The 13049-nt window shown below is 39.5% G+C and overlaps 2 pseudogenes; one reads left to right on the forward strand and one right to left on the reverse strand.

Annotated features, from left to right (window-relative positions):
- Positions 1-599: 599 nt before the first annotated feature.
- Positions 600-3901, forward strand: LOC140862002 (26S proteasome regulatory subunit 8 homolog A-like; annotated as a pseudogene).
- Positions 3902-4249: 348 nt separating this feature from the next.
- LOC140863890 (cytochrome c1-2, heme protein, mitochondrial-like) lies at positions 4250-6973 on the reverse strand (annotated as a pseudogene).
- Between the last annotated feature and the right edge of the window lie 6076 nt (positions 6974-13049).

Consider the following 13049-nt stretch of genomic DNA (forward strand, 5'->3'; position numbering starts at 1 on the left):
AGGTGGTGCGTTGCGGGCGGTTTTGGTGAAAAAAATAATCGAACCGTGGAGGCGGTGCGATTTCGTATTTAAAAAAAATGCGGTGATTTATAAATAATGAAAAAAGCGGTTTGATTCGGTGCGGTCGGTTCGGACTATTATTGAAAACTTTTGATCATCCTTAGTCGTGTCGTGTACGGTATTCAATACAATACCTAGGTATAAATGTATCAAAATATAAATTAACATAAAACCCGAATAAACGAATGACTTATACACCAACATAATAAATTTAAAACGGTATTGTAATAAACCAACTCCAAGCTAAAAAAAAAATCGAAATATATCATTATTTGTATTTTGGATTATATCGTAGTATATGAGATAATGAGGTCAAATGAATAAATATATAAAAAAAATGTGAGAAAAGACTAATTTATATTTGAGTGATTTGACTCCCAGTTTCCTTGGGGTCAAAACGGGAAACCTTATAAAAAAAAGGGTCATTTTCTAATTAACTGAAGTACCGAGGAAGAAATCTGAGAGCCTATTTAGCTTCAATAAAAAGAAAAACCAAATTCCGATCCCAACATTTTCCCAAACGTTGCTTATCAAATAAAATGGCGACGGTGGCGATAGATTCTCGGCCGGCGGAGAAATCTAAGCTGAACCAACAGCAAGGCGTTAGTGGCCCTGTTGGCGGTGAGGGGCTTCGGCAGTACTATCAGCAACGTATACAGGATTCGCAGCTCCTTGTTCGGCAAAAAGGCCACGATCTCCAGCGCCTGGAAGCGCAGCGCAACGAACTTAATTCCCGAGGTTTTTCTTTGCTGAATTCGATGAAAGACTTGTGCTTTAATTATTCTGCTTATTGCTAGAACTCTATAAGCTTTTTTTTTTACTTCATGTAAAGTTGTGAACTATGGAAATTATGACTCGGTAGTGATTTATAGGGTTTCTATTGGTTATTTTACCCGTGAATTGTTGAGTCTTGTTAACATTGTTTCTAGAGAAGGTGCTTTTGTAGTTTACCTTTTCTTTCTTTCATTTCGCTTTCCCCGGTTCTAATATTCGTACTTAGTGATGAACTGGGAACATGACGGGATGATTCCTGTTCCTTAGTTCAACATTTAACTCTGGTTTCCTTTTTGCATCATTGTTCATCCTAAAGGCATTTATCATTTCTCATTTTGACTGGATAGCTTGTCAAAAAAATGATGCTCAACTTTGTACCTAAGTGAATCTGGAAATTGCTACACACTTTTCTCTCCCTTCTTTTTTCCTTTTTTTTCGAGGGGGTTTTACTTTCTGAAATCTTTTCTCAAATGTTTAGTTTTCAATCCAAATTTATATAGTTTAATTCGAAATGGTAAGGGAGAGGCACTGCATGCCTCTCATTATGACACTTGAGGTCGAAGGGATGTAATCTATTTGTTAGCTTTATGACGGATAGAAGTTTGCTAACTATTTATGTTTCATGCCTCCTGTTCCTTAAGTTTTGGTCCTGCAGATATCTACTTCACAATATTCAAACTTAGTTATAAAGTAATGTCATGTATTGTCTTCATTATTTCCCAACTGTATATTGTATTCTGTCATTTTGTTCTATTTTATGTCTAGGTTCATCCCGAGGGGAAGTATGTTGTTGACATTGACAAGAGCATTGACATCACTAAGATTACACCGTCAACAAGGGTTGCTTTACGCAATGATAGCTATGTGCTACACTTGATTTTGCCAAGTAAAGTTGATCCGCTGGTGAACCTTATGAAAGTTTAAAAGGTTCCAGACTCTACCTACGACATGATTGGTGGTCTTGACCAGCAGATTAAAGAGATAAAGGAGGTCCATATTTTTTGTTCTTTTGTGTTGAGAATATGCTCACGTGCATTTTCACATTGCTAGTATCCTGTGTTTGTTGTCTTTTTGTTCATTTGAATTTCTTAGTTTCATCATTTTAATGTCTGCTGCACGAAATTCAAATCATAGTAGTTTCAGTGTTCTGTTTATATAAGTTTTCTAGTCAATAAAGGTAAGGTGGTGTATCATCTTTAGCTTTAATACATTTCTTAGGAAGGGCTGTATTAACAATTATTTAAGATTCATTCGAAGGCAATGAAATTTTCTGGTGTGATTTGGAGTTGAAGAGTGATTATTTATTGTATGGGAACTTAAGGGTGCTATGAAGGAAGCGTGCCATTGTATGGGAACTTAAGGGTGCTATGAGGGAAGCATGCCGCATATCCCTGGTTAATATTTGTTGGCTTTAAGGAACCTCTTATTAAAATTAAACGGTTGCTATTGATGACCAAACTAGTTGAGAGCTGGTATATTTTGGGTTTGCTGTTTTTAGTTTTCTCGGCAGATTTTTTGTACATGTGTTGCATATTACAGCAGTTTAAAATATGCATCTTTTTTGTTAGGTAATTGAACTTCCTATCAAGCATCCTGAATTGTTTGAGAATCTTGGAATTGCTCAGCCAAAGGTATGCAGAAATTGGTGACGGTCATTTTTTGAAAATTTGAAAGCATTCATGAACTCGTTATCTTTTTCATGTGAATGGAGTCTTGCTATACAGGCCTCCTGGCACATGTAAAACTCTTCTTGCAAGGGCAGTGGCTCATCATACTGACTGCACTTTTATCCGAGTTTCGGGGTCAGAATTAGTTCAGAAGTACATAGGTGAAGGCTCCAGGATGGTGAGAGAACTTTTTGTGATGGCCAGGTTAGTTTCATCTAATGTTGTTGTTTGTGCATTATTTTATTAAGAGGCTCTCTCCATTGTTCATATGATTTTTTATGCCAAGATCACCTGATTATGATTTTTTTTGGGACAGAGAGCATGCCCCTTCAATTATCTTTATGGATGAAATTGATAGCATAGGGTTTGCACGTATGGAGTCTGGAAGTGGCAATGGGGATAGTGAAGTTCAGCGGACTATGCTTGAGCTTCTCAATCAACTCGATGGCTTTGAAGCATCTAATAAGATTAAGGTATCTTAAAGTTCTTGTCAACTTTATACCTTGGCTATTGTTTCCTTTTGGTTCTGCTGTGAAAATGTCGTGGTTTTATGTATGATAACTATACAGGTATTGATGGCTACCAATAGAATTGACATTCTGGACCACGCTCTACTTAGACCTGGAAGAATTGATAGGAAAATTGAGTTCCCAAATCCCAATGCAGAGGTATACCAGTTTTCTTTGCTGATAATTCTTTTTTTGCGTTCTCTCTTGCTTCCATTCTCTTAACACTCTAGCTTTGACAAATTTGATAGCGGGATTGAGTTACACCCCTCCTTTCCATTCTATTTTTATCCAAGATATTTACAGACCCTCCGAGACAAGCACACTACACTTACTTGACTTTCACATGGCTAACGTGATAATTATTTTCAGTCTCGGCTTGACATTTTGAAGATACACTCGAGGAAAATGAATATGATGCGAGGGATTGATCTGAAGAATATTGCTGAGAAATTGAATGGTGCATCTGGTGCAGAACTTAAGGTATTTCATGATTTTTCCTGTCGTGTACTTACTAGCAATGCATCTGCTCCTGTCGTCATGTTGCTTAATTGTCACAACATTAACATATCGTCTGGCTTATGCAAGTAATGGCGTCGTTTTGCAGGCGTTTGCACTGAAGCTGGGATGTATGCTTTGAGAGAGAGAAGGGTCCATGTAACTCAAGAGGACTTCGAAATGGCTGTTGCCAAGGTCATGAAGAAAGATACTGATAAAAATATGTCTTTGAGGAAGCTTTGGAAGTGAATTGTATGTTGTTTATGGATACTCAAATTCGACAAACTGTTACTCAGCATGTTACTTTCCTACTCCAAAGCTCGACTTGGGCTTACGAAACTTTTCATCAGCTCAAACTATATGTTTATTTTGAGTATCATAATGAATCTTCTCATATTTCCTTTTTTTGGTTTGCAAAATATTAAGACTGGAAAAAAAATTGGCTCCAGCTTCCAAAATACAAATGGAGAAAAGCTTTAAAAAATTTTATTTCTGATAATGATTTTTACCACAATATAAATTTAAGCTCTCTTACCATATGAAATCACCCTCACTAGCCTTTCTTTATTCGATAGATTTCTTGGATCTGTAGTATCTCAATTTTGCACTGATTTAAGCTCTCTTACCATATGAAATCACCCTCACTAGCCTTTCTTTATTCGATAGATTTCTTGGATCTGTAGTATCTCAATTTTGCACTGAGCACATTAATAATTTAATACAAAAGGAGATAACATGTGCACTTGTGCATTATAATGAAGTGAGTGATTCAAATGACATTACAAAACCTTCTACAGATCAAGCACATCCAATTACAAAAAAAGTTTATACATATACACACACATACATACATACATACATACATACATACATACATACATACATACGTAGATAGACGCACAGACGTGCAATCGAAGGCAAAATGCACCTAAGGATCGATAACAAAGATATTTATAGTTTCAGTTGACAACATCAAGGACCAACTTCCGGGACTTCAAAACTGACCATTTCAAGCACATCTAGTAGCCTCCTTGGAGAAGTGCGAGCGATAAAACAAAAATCCATTTGAAACCCATCTGTCCCGATTCCAGAAGAGAAAGGTTTAGGCTTAAGTGCAGTGATGAGTGATCTATCTACTACATTAAGCTATGAGGAGAAACTGTTTTCCATGCCAAACGTGAGGTATCAAGAATATTGTGGATATACAAATGATGCATGCATAAAATTCTTATCAAATTAAGACTTCTACCACAACTACAACGTTTACATTACGACAGGTTCTTTCAAGTTCTATCCCCACAAACGACTTGACAAATGTTCATGGCATATATATTGCTAGACCTGGAGTGCTTACAGGAACAGACTTAAATGAGAATGTGTATGAGACAGAGAGACCGGCGGAGAGAAAGGCGTACGAGTTTTCGTTCTTCCATTTCTGGTTCAGCAGCCCTTGACAAAAAGGTCACAACATTTTTTCCCATCTGCAACGATAGAAGACAACAAGTTGCTTATGCATTTGATACGACACGATTAATAAGCACAAAACATAAAGAACATGTCACCTGTGCTTCGGTTGCAGGGGTACCATCTTCATACTCAATAGCACCATCATTAAGCATTTTTGGCATCGCAATTGCTCCACCAGGGAAGTAAGGATTATAGTAAAGACCCTCGCGAATCTGCTATTTACTCGCAGATCCAAGGCAACGATTAACTTTGTCAGAAAGGAAATACATGGATCATTGCTGAAGTTATATTTGAACTTGTTAGACCAAAGCACCATGGAATTGCACAAAAACAAGCAAAGAGAGCACACACAAAACAAAACAAAAAAACGTGAAAGCCAACGTCACACTAATATAAGAGAACATGTGTGCAAGAGGTTTCATGAATTGCAGCACAGATTTTACATACTAGATCATTTCTAGCACGTACAAGAGACAAACAGATGGCAAAGCGCATAAATTACCGTTACACCAGCAGGAGGATCACGGTACCCTGTTAGAAGAGCAAAAACATAATTCTGGCCATTGTGGCGGGCCTGATGTAAATATAATCAGAATTAGATGCTTTACCTTTAAAATGGCTAAAAAAATCCAATCTTGGAAAATCATGAAACTACCTTAGTGATAAGACTTAAATCAGGGGGGTATGCTCCTCCGTTTGCAAATCTTGCAGCCTGTTCATTAGAATAAGGTTCGGGAAAGCGATCACTCAGCTTCCCTGGGCGAGTAAACATCTCGCCCTCATCATTCGGGCCATCAGAAACTTCAATCTCTGCTGCCATAGCTTTAGTTTCTTCCTCAGTGTAAGCCACACCAACAAGATCGCGATAAGAAATAAGTGACATCGAATGGCAAGATGCACAAACTTGTTGGTAGACCTGGTGACCGCGGCGAATACTGCTAACACAAATTAAAATTTCATTGCCAAGACAAGGAACTAAATACCAACCGAACATAAAGGGCATTTGATAACAAACAATAGGATAAACATATCCTTGGAAACATAAAATCCTTCAGGAAAATAATAGAGCTAGTTTCTCTCCAAATTCAATCAGCGCGAATAGGGAAACAATTGCTTGAAACCCTAACTTTATGTCGAAAAGAGATCCACATCTAAAGTTTCTCAAACTCACAAAATTTGTAATGATGGATTTACTTACGAAGCATGGTCATATGAACTAAGGATGCCTTTATGAGGCCAGGGATAGTTAGGACACTCCAACCCATGCTCAGCCTCATCAGAAGCGTAAGCTTCGCACAACTCAGAAGCCCTGAGGCTCCCACTCCGAAAGCTAAAAATTATTTGAAGAACTTCGAGCCAGCAAATTCAAATCCGCCCTCGCCATGTTTAGGAAGAAATGATGGTAACAATGGAACAGTCTGCACATTACACTAAAAATGTCACTAAGGTAGTTGCAAGAGCTTATTTCAAGTGCTTCTTAGCTTCGACTTTCGATTTCCAAACATTTCGTTGGCTGGAAATTCGGAAGCGCTCTTGCAAACACTATTTAATTAAAGGAATCAAACCTCATTTCAATTTTTTTTACAGATTTCCACTTCATCTAAAACATGCAACTTAAGCAACTAATAGATTCATGAAAATACCTTGAAATCGACAGTTGTAAGAGGAACATCATGCACTACACTCCTGCGGGTGAATTGCGAGACAAATTTGTGGACAATCGCAAATCCTGATACATCATTCAAAACCAAATAAAAAGGTTACGAAAAATTCCTTGCCTAAGATTACTTAATCCCTGTTGAAGCTATCATAATTAACACAAAATCGTAAAAAAAAAACAGTAAAATTGTGCAAACGCAAAAGAGACGAATCGATGTATTGCTCACTCATTTTCTTCATCATCCTTCTTCTTGCAGATTAGAACACAGAGAATCTCAGTGACTGAAACTTCGAGCTGCGAAGCGTGTGGATGGGAACCATGAACGGTCGACAGCATCAAACCGGTTCTATGAAGTACCATCCGGTCTAATAGATCCAATATCATTTGGGGCAGGCCTGGCTGTGGCTGGAGCTCCGCAAGTTTGACCCGATAAAAGTTTGGTTTGAGCATCAAATGATTATAAGATCCAACTTATATGATTTTTTTTTAATAAATTAATAATATTGGTATCATTAATAATGTAGCACCCTGTATTTTTTTTTCGTAAATTCGCATGCATAATTAAGGAAGATAATTATTTAAAATTTAGACTTGTGGGTTAAATATTATTTTATGTGTATTAAGTTCATGATTTAAATTATTTTAGCATTTAACCCATAATTATGGAAATTCTAGATTTTTAAGAAATTTATTATTTTGATCGCGTAGACGGGACCGTGAACGGACGAGTTAAAAATATTTCATCCCAATTATTTTTAGGAGATTTTAGTAGCCATAAATTATTATTTTGAAGTTTTTATTTTGAAAAATTATGGTATTTTATTTATATATTTTAGAAAGCTCATTTTTAGCCAAAATAAGTCATTTTAATGACTTTTATCAACTTTTAAAAATATCCTAATATTATATTTCGGGATTTTAAAGTTTATAGAATATTTATCATGTATTTAAAAGTTTAAAAATTTTATATTTTTAGAATATTATCTATTCTAAGTAATTATCTACCTAATTAGCCTAATTTATCTCTAATCACCCCATACCCTACGCTTTTCTCTCCCAGCCGTCAGAACCCTTCTCCATCATCATCCCCACGCCCCTTAGCAGCAGAAAAGCCTCCATAGCCGATCTTCAAGTTTGTCATCGTGTTTTTCCGTCGTCCCGGAGCCGTATACGCAGAAATCTTCATCAAATAATTAGCAAGGCATGTTTAATTCTTTTTCTTCTACACCATATAAGCTATTAAATCACTTTTCATCAGAAATACCATGATTTATACGTTAGAACTCTGAAGTTTTTGAAGCATGTATGTTTCTTCCTTTCTTGTTCATGTCTTGCTTGTTTTCTTGGTGTTGGGAAATCATCGATCGATCCGCCACCGACTCGTTCGCGTTTCACCTGCAAAAATACCAAACACAACAGGGAAACCGAACCAACAATAATACTTGAGTTAACACAAGGGATTCCGGGGCTCAGACGCTATGACTCTCCAAATCACCGGCAATCCACGGCGAAGACCATAAAGGTTCTCCCCAACCCAACTCACGCTCTATGCCCGCACTACACAAGTAGTACCTCGAACTCACTGCCCTCTACACACACCTACACACAGTAGGAATCTCCGGTCAGTCCACGAACGAGAGCACACGGGATCGGCTCACACAGAACTGAGGCGAGAGAGGGCAGCAACACTAAGTCGGCCGCCTCACTCTCTCGCCCAGCACTCAATCCTCTCGGCCTCGCTCTCTCGGCTCTCTTTCAATCTCACAGAGAAGGAATAGAACGGGCACACAGCCTCACGAAGAAGAAAACAAAAATGAGAGGGGAACATGCATGAAAAGGGGAGGAGGCGCACAAGCAAAAAACACAAAAAAGGGAGGTGCACGTTTGTCTTCAAAATGGGGAATAATAAATTTGGTAGAGGGCTGGGATATTATATAATATGGATAGTGGGTTGGGGTAATATAATATTAGTTAGTGGGGCCAAACCCCAACAATCTCCACCTTTTGGCCCAACATCGGTTCAATGGTTACGAGAGTCACCTATAGCCATCATCATCGCCCCACAACAATACACAAAGTTAGTACAAGACACAATATGCAGCACACACAAAGCAAGCTACAACACTACACCGAAAAACATAACAAATCTGTCAAAAATCAAAGTTTAAAAATTTTCAAATAAATATTAAACTTTTCAACATTTTCAAAACAAGTCTCGAACCAAGTAAATGCTCCACCTCGCTTGGAGACCAGTCAAGTTTTGAAAAATAACAATCATAACTATTTTTCACACAGAAAAATAGAAAAAACATGCTAGAAAATTTCACACAGAAAAATGCACATAGTCACAAAGACACAGGTGAATCACAAAGAAACACAAGCACAAAGCTAACGGATTTTCACACAAAAAACATGCACATGGTCACAAAAACGCACATGGTCACAAAGACGCGGGCGAATCACAAAAAAACGCGAAAACATGGAAACACGATAGTAACCAAGCATGGAAACACAATAGTAACCAATCACACAAAAATTCTAGGCTTCTACCAGCAATACATGCATACAAAATCTCGGCTTCTACCAACACATAATTCCGCGGCCAGCGGTTACGCTACTAAAGCGATAAAAAGCGGTCAAGCCAATATACCAGAGCGAAACTCTAAGTAAGAGTTTCAGTTTCCGGCAAACCGAAGGCGACTGCAACGAACAACAAATGTCATGGCACAACGGGCACATGGCCAATCAACCAGTGGATAGCTCAAAGTCCAGCAGGTCGACGGAGGCGGCGGCAGACAGGCAGCGGCTGTCCAGCGGCTCCGGCAGCAACCATGGCGGCGGCGGCGGCCAGCAGCTCCAGTGGCTGCTCCGACGAAGGCTCTCCACCTAGCTTTCGACGACGGATCTCCACCTTGCTCTGATACCACTGTTGGGAAATCATCGATCGATCCGCCGCCGACTCGTTCGCGTTTCACCTGCAAAAATACCAAACACAATAGGGAAACCGAACCAACAATAATACGTGAGTTAACACAAGGGATTCTGGGGCTCAGACGCTATGTCTCTCCACTGTTGGGAAATCATCGATCGATCCGCCGCCGACTCGTTCGCGTTTCACCTGCAAAAATACCAAACACAACAGGGAAACCGAACCAACAATAATACGTGAGTTAACACAAGGGATTCCGGGGCTCAGACGCTATGACTCTCCAAACCACCGGCAATCCACGGCGAAGATCATAAAGGTTCTCCCTACCCAACTCACGCTTTATGCCCGCACTACACAAGTAGTACCCCGAACTCACTGCCCTCTACACACACCTACACACAGTAAGAATCTCCGGTCAATCCACGGCACGGGATCGGCTCACACAGAACTGAGGCGAGAGAGGGCAGCAACACTAAGTCGGACGCCTCACACTCTCGCCCAGCACTCAATCCTCTCGGCCTCGCTTTCTCGGCTCTCTTTCAGTCTCACAGAGAAGGAATAGAACGGGCACACAGCCTCACGAAGAAGAAAACAAAATGAGAGGGGAACATGCATTAAAAGGGGAGGAGGCGCACAAGCAGAAAACACGAAAAAGGGAGGTGCACGTTTGTCTTCAAAATGGGGAATAATAAATTTGGTAGAGGGCTGGGATATTATATAATATGGATAGTGGGTTGGGGTAATATATAATATTAGTTAGTGGGGCCAAACCCCAACAATCTCCACCTTTTGGCCCAACAACGGTTCACTGGTTACGAGAGTCACCTATAGCCATCATCATCGCCCCACAACAATACACAAAGTTAGTACAAGACACAATATGCAGCACACACAAAGCAAGCTACAACACTACACCGAAAAACAGAACAAATCTGTCAAAAATCAAAGTTTAAAAATTTTCAAATAAATATTAAACTTTTCAACATTTTCAAAACAAGTCTCGAACCAAGTAAATGCTCCACCTCGCTTGGAGACCAGTCAAGTTTTGAAAAATAACAATCATAACTATTTTTCACACAGAAAAATAGAAAAAACATGCTAGCAAATTTCATACAGAAAAATGCACATAGTCACAAAGACACAGGTGAATCACAAAGAAACACAAGCACAAAGCTAACGGATTTTCACACAAAAAAACATGCACATGGTCACAAAAACGCACATGGTCACAAAGACGCGGGCGAATCACAAAAAAACGCGAAAACATGGAAACACGATAGTAACCAAGCATGGAAACACAACAGTAACCAATCACACAAAAATCCTAGGCTTCTACCAGCAACACATGCATACAAAACTTAGGCTTCTACCAACACATAAATCCACGGCCAGCGGTTACGCTACTAAAGCGATAAAAAGCGGTCAAGCCAATATACCAGAGCGAAACCCTAAGTAAGAGTTTCAGTTCCCGGCAAACCGAAGGCGACTGCAACGGACAACAAATGTCATGACACAACGGGCACAGGGCCAAGCGACCAGTGGACAGCTCAAAGTCCAGCAGGTCGACGGAGGCGGCGGCAGACAGGTAGCGACTGTCCAGCGGCTCCGGCAGCAACCACGGCGGCGGAGACCAGCAGCTCCAGTGGCTGCTCCGACGACGGCTCTCCAACTAGCTTTCGACGACGGATCTCCAACTTGCTCTGATACCACTGTTGGGAAATCATCGATCGATCCGCCGCCGACTCGTTCGCGTTTCACCTGCAAAAATACCAAACACAACAGAGAAACCGAACCAACAATAATACGTGAGTTAACACAAGGGATTCCGGGGCTCAGACGCTATGACTCTCCATTGTTGGGAAATCATCGATCGATCCGCCGCCGACTCGTTCGCGTTTCACCTGCAAAAATACCAAACACAACAGGGAAACCGAACCAACAATAATACGTGATTTAACATAAGGGATTCCGGGGCTCAGACGGTATGACTCTCCAAACCACCGGCAATCCACGGCGAAGACCACAAAGGTTCTCCCCAACCCAACTTACGCTCTATGCCCGCACTACACAAGTAGTACCCCGAACTCACTGCCCTCTACACACACCTACACACAGTAGGAATCTCCGGTCAGTCCACGAATGAGAGCACACGGGATCGGCTCACACAGAACTGAGGCGAGAGAGGGCAGCAACACTAAGTCGGTCACCTCAATCTTTCGCCCAACACTCAATCCTCTCGGACTCGCTCTCTCGGCTCTCTTTCAATCTCACAGAGAAGGAATAGAACGGGAACACAGCCTCACAAAGAAGAAAACAAAATGAGAGGGGAACATGCATTAAAAAGGGAGGAGGCGCACAAGCAGAAAACACGGAAAAGGGAGGTGCACGTTTGTCTTCAAAATGGGGAATAATAAATTTGGTAGAGGGCTGGGATATTATATAATATGGATAGTTGTAACACCCGGAAATTTTAATACGTAAATTCGCATGCATAATTAGGGAAAATAATTATTTAAAAATTTATATTTGGGTTAAATGACATTTATGTGTTATTATGTGAATTATATGCATGATTTAAATTTATTTTATCATTTAACCCGCAGTTATTGTATTTTTAGATTTTTAAGAATTTTATTGAGTTGATCGCGTAGACGGGATCGTGGACGGACGAGATACCAATATTTTTTTAGCCAAAAATATTTTATGAGTTTTATGAGGCTTAAAATATTATTTTAATGTATTTTTTCAAGAAAATTTTAGTATTTATTTATATATTTATTTAAGAGTTGATTTTTAGCCAAAATAAGTCATTTTAATGACTTTTATTAATTTTTAAAAATACTATAAATTAGTATTTCGGGATTTTAATTTATTATCAGATTGGTAAGTATTTTAGGAGTTTAAAATGTTATATTTTATGATTATATTATCTACCTAATAAATTTATACCAATTATTGACCTATATCTACCCAAAATAAAACACTCCCTACCCTACGTTGTCTCCCTTAGCCGCCTTCAACCCTCTCCTACCCTTACCATCAGAGTTTCAGAATTTCTTCAACCTCCATAGCCGATTCTTCAAGGATTTTTGGTGGTGTTTCATTCGTTCGTCGTCCTGGAGCCCCGAATACGCAATAGTCCTCGTATTTAATTTAAAAGGCATGTCTAAAACTTTTATTTGGCCACCATATAAGCTATTAATCATGCATGACGTGTTTTATATCAGACTTTTCATGGAAATTTAGAGTTTATGCATGTATGCTTTGTATTGATGCATGTTCTTGCTTGTTTGGGTCATGATTCACGTTTTTGCCAAGCATGGTATGGTCCAGGGCTGAGGGCTCGAGTCAGAGGGGTCCCAGGGTGCCTTAGGGTCGAGTTTGTTCAGAGTTTTAAGGTGTCATAGGCTGGAAACGAAGCTATTCACTTCTGATGCACACAGACGCGCAGGTTAGGGCTTTGGGAAGAGAGGGGTCGTTCTCCTTCC

Source organism: Henckelia pumila, chromosome 4 (genome assembly GCF_033568475.1).
Source record: "Henckelia pumila isolate YLH828 chromosome 4, ASM3356847v2, whole genome shotgun sequence".
In the NCBI taxonomy this organism is placed as follows: Eukaryota; Viridiplantae; Streptophyta; class Magnoliopsida; order Lamiales; family Gesneriaceae; genus Henckelia; species Henckelia pumila.